Genomic DNA, 7,850 nt, shown 5'->3' on the forward strand with positions numbered 1-7,850 from the left:
TATGTTATGTTTTCAGTGCAACCAAGTGGGCCATAAGAAATCCGATTGTCCAGAGTTGATGAGGGGAGTAGCGAGGGAACCTGCTCCATCCACTAAGAGGATTACTGATGGTCGTGAGGGCGAGGTGGAAATTCCTGTGGTGAGGAGCCGATCATTGCAGTCACATGCCGATTGATGTTGCAGAAATTTTATTTTGAGAATCTTTATATGCCGCTTTGCATGCCATGCTTAGAGGATATTCAGGTGAGCCGATTTTGGATTTCGACGTTGGAGGCATTGAACATCATCAGAGAAAGCTTTAAGTGAGAGACCACCATCCAGTTCGATCTTTGGTGGTATCAACAAGGAAATCAAGGAATCCACAAGGTGGGAATTTTGGGTTTGAATGCAGGATTTGTAGTTGTCTTTCGATGATACAAGGCAATGACAATTGGTTTGATTATAGGTCTAAGATTGGTAATTCTCAAGTTCATACCTTTGAAGTGTAGTCAGTTGTAGGTTCACATGGGAGTTACTCTAGTGCAAGTAGGACATTGAATTGGTTGGGTAACTATTATGATAATTGAGATTTTGTTCTTTGTCATCCGATGAAGTCATCGAGGACTTATAATGTATTTAGTGGAAAGTGCTTGGGAATATTAACCTTGTTGAGATTTCGGGGAGTATTCATTCAATTTTGACAGGTGTGTGTTCTTTAGGATTGGCTAGTAATGGAACGTTATTACTTGTGAGCTCAGGTTGTCGACAGCTTCGAGTAGCCAGGTTGCGAGATAGATTGAAAACCTATCAGTTTTGTGGTTGGAAGAGTGCAATTGAATCCATGTGGGGGAGAACTGCTTGGACAGAGGGATTACACAAGGAATGAGATTTCATGTTACCTTTCACATCAGTGATGGCACATGGTAGGTATGTGAATAGGTTGAGGGTTGTGATAGAGCCTCTTTACATGTTCTTATCTGATAAAGGATTTAGGAATCGAATCATGACCTAAATATCTGATTGGGGTATAGTTGAATAGGTCTTCAGGAAATGATTTATTTGGTTGGTAGGTAGTGCTAGAAGTGTTTTAAGACTTCAGGGTGTCCGTAGCATTCACTAGGTTGACATGTAGGAATAGAAGTGTTGTAAGGCTACGGGGTGGCCGTAACATTCACAAGGTTGGCCGGTAGCGATAGAAGTGTTGTATGACTATGCGGTAGCCATAAACATTTAGTAGGTTAGTAGATAGTGATAGAGGTGTTGTAAGACTATGGGGTGACCTGTAGCATTGACCTGGTCCATGAGCAGCTGTGAGAGTATGGTGAATCTACGATTTGGCTCATAATTTCCATTAGGTGGTATTAGACTATGGTAGGATGGGTAGTGAGACTGTGGTAAGTGTTGTGTACAAATTATCCATGTATGACTTTGTAAATGGTTTGAATTTTGTATACCCACTTGCATGTGGTAGAGTAGCCTTGTAACATGAGAGATAGATAGATAGATAGAGAGATAGAGATATAGAGAGAGAGAGAGAGAGAGACATGTAAAGACCTTTATATAAGGTGGGTTCAAACCACTTATAGAGTGTGCTTGAGAGATGTAACATTGAGAGTGTTAGTGTGAGATATTTATTTGTCTAGATCTAGCTTATACTTTTTTGTAACACCTTTCATGATCGAATGTATCTCTTAAACACCCAAATCACCATGTTCTTTGTGTGTTCTTTAATTCTGCATGCCAAATCAATGCTCATAATTCACATCAATTGGTATTAGAGCGGGTCTTCAAAGATCAAAGCGATTTTTGAAGAAACAGTTCTCGGTTTGGCTACATTCAACACAACTGGAACATTTGTGGTGATTCTTTCGATGATCTCTCTAAATCTCTTTGATTCGTGCTTGTGTTCTTGAATTTTTGATCATTTTGACTCCTTAGATCATTTTTTTTGAAAAACCCACTTGGTATGATCCAATAATTTTTTCATTGATCAAGCCTAATCCAATCCTATTTGTTTTTCGATATGATTCTCAAATTGCAATTATTCATTTGAATCAAGTTTTAACCCCAAATTCATTGTGATTCAATTACTTTTGATTTAGCCCAAAAGTCATTATATGATCTATTTTTTTAATCTAATACTCACAAATCATTTTAATCCCAATTTACAACCCAACGTTGTTTGTAATTAGATTATCTCAAACCCATTCGCATATGTATTGACCTGATATCATTTGCTTGATGATCAGTCGATTTGTACGCATGTGTTTTACTTAGTCGTACATTCTATTCCAAATATCTAAGTTTTTCATCGTTTGATCGTTTGTTCATTAATCGGTTGTTCTTGTGTCACGATTTCATCCCTTCATTTCTAATAATCATTTGATGTTGAATGTTAATCTAAATTTGGGATTCGATTTGATATGATTCAATATATGATGAAATCGACTTACTTCATGTCATAGCCTATAAATCGACAATTGGTTCTTGATTTTGATGAACTTGATCAAGAACACATGAATGTGATGAAGAACTATTGATTGAACATGTTTTGATCCGAAATTGGATGATAGAATAATCAATTTCATGTTTGTTGACTTTTAATTTCGAAAAGTCAAATCCAGCACAAAAGTCAATGCCGATTTTTAGATGATGAATAAATGAATCGGGTGTATAAATCGATAAATACAAGTTGGTTTGAAGCTGCGAATGTCGCAATCGAGTTTAATTTGGGAATTGATTGGGAGTGTGTTCTTGATGATGAACATTGTAATTTCGTTCCTGTTTTCTTCTTGAACGAGACTTGAAAAGCGAATGGCTTGAAGTTAAATTCATTTTGTTACAATGAATGATTTGATTTCAATGTGTGAAGGAATCGATCTTGTTTGATTACTGATTTTGTTTTGATGACTATAGTCCCAACATAATATTGATTGTTACACATTGAGAACGAAGGATTTATATCGAGATGGAAGTATAATAGCTTGAATTGATTTGGATTGAAAATTAAAAGCAAAGGATGAGAAGGTATAATTTCAAAGGCTTGATTTGTGTATTGACATGTAATGGTCAAAGGGTTCGTCAATAACTTTGATGTCGAGGGATCATATGAGTTATTGATGTAGAGGATCCTTTAGATAGAAGGTTCGGGGGTCATTACCAAGAGTCGATGGTCGATGGAAATTTGCTAAAAGGGAAGACATATGGTTTATTAACAAAGCGAAGTGATGTTGTTTCGAAGGGTTGTTTGATAATTTCGAACGGTTGTGAATGTGTTGGGAAGGCTAGAATTCGTTCCTGTACCACGAATGGGGAAGATAAAGACATTTTTGAAAATGGTCCTTACTCTTTAAACGAATTGATAGTTTTAATCCAACTTCAAAATAAGGACAAATTTGTGAAGAATGGGGTTTACTTTCGCATCCCTGAAGTTTGAAGATTTGACAGAATTTACCCAACTTCGTAATTGGGCTGAAAAATCTGAGAAATGGGTATATTTTCGAAACAGGACTCTGCAGTTAATGCGATCTATCAATTTCTACCCAGTTTCGCAATTGGGGTAGAGTTTCGCATTTTTGGCTGTTTTGGGCGCACCGGGTCACTGCAAAATTTTGAATTTGACAATTTCTACCCAAATTTATGAAATTTTGTCAAAGATGGTCTGTGAATGAATTCGAAAATTGAATATTTGTTGGGTTTTTCGGTTTTAAGCAAAATATTTCTCATGTGTTAAGCGGGAGTTTTGGATAGAAAAATTATGAATTGCGCGTTTTCTCATTCGCTTTTTGGTTTTATAATTTTTCAATTATAAAAAGCGGGAGAGATTTAGATATGGAAATTCGAAAGTAGAACTTTTCATATTACTTGTACTTGAAGACCGAAGTGACCTCAAGCATTTAAAGTTTATGAAATGATTCGATTGGAGATTCATAAGTGATTTGGATTTTCCCGGTTCATGATGGGTTTGGGTTTATTGAAGATTTTTGGGGTGTGTATTTATGCTTAAATTTTGGATAATTTTTTGGAGATATGGATACTCCTAATTATCTTTTGATGATCAATTTGTATGATCTCACACTCTAGAACCTAGATTGGCAAAATCATTGAAGAATTTAAGATTTGAAGTTCATCTTTACATGTGTCACGTTTGAGGCCCAGTTCTTGAAGTTGCTCGAATTTGAAAGATTTGAAGCGGGTCATCCATTCCTAACTTTGAGGTGGAGAATGTTGGGTACAAAGTTATCCATGTTTGAACTTGTAAATGGTTTGACTTTTATAAACCCACTTGCATGTGGTAGAGTAGCCTTGTGACATGAGAAAGAGAGAGAGAGAGAGAGAGAGAGAGAGAGAGATGTAAACACCTCTATATAAGGTGGGTTCATACACTTGTAGAGGTATACTTGAAAGATGTAACATTGAGAGTGTTAGTGTGAGCTATTTCTTTATCTAGATCTAGCTTATACTTTTTTGTAACACCTTTCATGATCGAATTCATCTCATAAACACCTGAATCATCATGTTCTTTATGTGTTCTTTAATTCCGCATGACAAATTAATGCTCATAATTCACACTAGTAATGATTGTAGACACTTATCACCTACTTCGATTGATCGGTCGAAGGTTATAGCTAGCAACCATAGGTGGGGATGTCAACCTCGTATAAATCTAAACAAATGTATCTAACTCCGAAGATTAACGGTTACAGTAGTGTGGGTATTCTAAGTATTTAAACTCAGTTAATGAATAACATCTCACTAAAAAGCCCTTAACTAAAAAGTTTGTGAACAACTCCCAGCCCAAACTTAATTGTCATTAAGTCACTAGACATAATGAATATCATTGTATAAAGTTTATAAATGTCAAGTATGTTTGGTATATATATAAAAGTGTAATGTACTTGCTTTTAGAAAGATGTATGTTTCAAAGTAATGAGCATATGTACATGTATAAACTTTATGCATTTAAACATATAAATATACATGAATAGTAATTGCTCGAATCCTTGAGATACTACAAAGTGTTATATCGTGCTTGTCATAATATACAATGTCACATAAAACTTATATTTTTATATTGTGTAGTATTTGTTGTGTGAAATGGTTATTTCACAATAGAATAACCATAATACATATGTGGAAGTTTACACTAGTTTATTCATACCAATATGGTAAATTGTTAATTTATAATATTTTTCTAAACTAGGTTTATCGTATTTTTGCATAAAAATGAAATTGATTTGTATAAACAAAATATTTGGGCACATGTATCCCCCAGCCCCTCCCCTTCCCCCCCCCCCCCCCCCCCCCCCAAATTAATAAAATATTAAAAAGGTGTCGTAAACACTCAACTTGAAGTGTGAATTCAATTTGTTCGAATTCGTTTTGTTTTGAGAAACTTGTCATCTAAAATTGCAAATCCACCATTCTTCAACTTTGAAATACTCTCGGGACCATTTTGTAACGAATTTAAACTATTGGGGGCTGATTTGTAATTTTACTAAGGCATAGGGGCTTTTTGGTAATTTAATTAGATAAATAGGACTGTTTTAAACAAATGGATTGGAGGATTTGGGTTTGGACTGATTTTCAATAAGGGTTTAAATAGTAAGGGTATTTTTGCCATTTTTAAAAGGGATTGGAGCTTATTTTTAAAGAAGGTTGCACCAGGGGGGTTTATTGGTTATTTTATCGAAGTTAAAAGGATTTCTAGGGCTTTTCTGTTTGTGTCTTTTGTTTGATCGGGATAATAGAAAAAGGAACGGCAGTACAAATGAAGGCGACGAGAAGTGTGAAGAGGAAAGGTCGATCGCGCAACGAAGGAAAAGGTGATACGGGAGCAACCAAATCAGATGGCGAAAAGGAAGCCCGCAGGCACGCGGCCGATCACGAAGAGGGAGACGGCTCCGGTGCTTGGCTGAACCGAAGGAGGAGAATAGACCGAAGAAAAGTAACCTTCCATGAGTGTCGCGAGCAGCGGTAGCGACGAGGTGAGACCTTCGGAGGCCTGGGGTCGTTGGGAACAGAAGAGGAAGATGGCGAGGAGGGCAACGAGGTCTCCGTGGTGTTTGCTCTACAATCGCCATGCTTTCCCCCTCATTCTGGTAGTTCTGATCAACAACAGGTAAAAAGTTTCTGTTGGGATTTTTTTGTTTCAACATGAATCTATGGAATGAACAAAATAGATATTTGGATTTGCTTTTGTTACAAAATCGATAGGCTCAAGTGGGTGTTTGGTTTTGGTTCTTGACAGGAAAGGAGGGGCGATGGAGGGAGAGGGAATGTGGTGAATGGTGGTGGGTGTTGTAAACAGTGATGGGAGGTGATGTTGTAAACAGATTGTCTTTTTTCTAATTTGAACATAGTTTTCATATTTCACTAATTGAACAACATATTTTTCAGTAAATTATTTTTTCTGAATATCATTTTCTTACAACATCATACTTAAACAAAATAAAGACTGATCTCATGAAAATATTCTTCTATATCCACTCATTTGAATATCAAAGGTAGGTATTTAACAAAGGATAACGAACATGTTTGGCTCTTTAGGCTGTATGAAAGTATGAGAACCATTTACTTTTCTCCTTCACTATACACTCACTAGTCCAGATAATGTGATAAGTTAAAGAAGCTTTTAACTTGGAATTACCTAGACATCAAGAAAAAGAAGAAAAAAATTTCTACCGATCAACTAATGCACCCACACCCACACGACCAAGTAAAGAAAGAAATACCATAATCTAAGGTCCAATAATCATCCTAACCGATCTGAACCGATATTAGACTTTGACCATCTTTTCTTTGTATGATTCAGCTTATTTCAACCACCATTTTCCTTGATCCGATGATAAATGGACATAATAGATCAGACCACAATATTCAGGGGTAAGTTGGTCATACCTTAAGTTATAGGTTGTTACCATCTCCATATGTATGTGAGAGACATGATGTGGTAATACCTCTTACTATTTTTCTTCCTAGGTTATAAAAAATATACAACACGGGTCTGTAAAGTAAAACAACTTTGAAAATTTCATCTTTTTTAAAATATATATAATACCAAAAAAAAAAAAACTTAATGCTTGTAAAAAGCATTCAAAGAAAACCTGAAAAAATAGCAACAAATTAATGTATTGATACCCCAACCATAACATTAGGTGCTAGCTTGTAAGGAGGGATACTAATTGCCATTAAATCGTAGAAGTTCAGGAGTGTCTCTGTGTTATGATATAAGCTGCCCATTTCAATGTATTCAAAAAGGAGAAATAAAGTCGGACTCAATTGAAACGTAGCCACTCCAACCTGATGATAAGATGGGTAGCTCCAGTTAGTATTTGGAATAAAAAATAGGCAACCAATCAATCATCAGTTGTGGCTTTTGGAAAGTCACGACCGGAAAATATGTTGGTGATGAAAAAGGCAGAAACATTAAATTTGAGTTAAACACATACAATCGGGACAATTGATCATACAAATAGTTAAACACATGCATACATACAGTTAGAAAGGTTGTTTAGATAGTGAACATATATATAGAAGAAAAGGAAAATGAAATAGAAATCGGGACACCGAACTCGTGTTTTTCTTAATTGAGACCCCTAAAACCTCTATTTTATGCCAGATTTGATTATTTAAATCATATTTTCATAAAATAAAAGTTTGGGATTTAGGAAGATCTTATCCTAAATCAAGATAAGGACAATTAGGTTGACTTTGTGATTTGATGAAATTCTCATTTCCCATGCAAATCACAGTATCTCATGCTTTACCCACCAAATAACAAAGCTTGGACCATCATATCCCCATGCCCCAAGGATTCCCTCCCTTTTCTTACTCTTAAGCACGATAGTAGAAGGAAATTTGGACTTTTC

General features: G+C 35.7%; 1 long non-coding RNA gene across 1 annotated transcript; it reads left to right on the forward strand.

Moving 5' to 3' along the window:
* Positions 1–5,721: 5,721 nt before the first annotated feature.
* On the forward strand, positions 5,722–6,349 carry LOC144999796 (uncharacterized). Its single transcript, XR_013661007.1, has 2 exons — positions 5,722–6,100; positions 6,230–6,349. It is a non-coding gene; the product is annotated as an uncharacterized LOC144999796 (long non-coding RNA).
* Positions 6,350–7,850: the final 1,501 nt, after the last annotated feature.

The sequence above is a fragment of the Lactuca saligna genome, chromosome 1 (assembly GCF_052625555.1).
Source record: "Lactuca saligna cultivar CGN05327 chromosome 1, ASM5262555v1, whole genome shotgun sequence".
In the NCBI taxonomy this organism is placed as follows: Eukaryota; Viridiplantae; Streptophyta; class Magnoliopsida; order Asterales; family Asteraceae; genus Lactuca; species Lactuca saligna.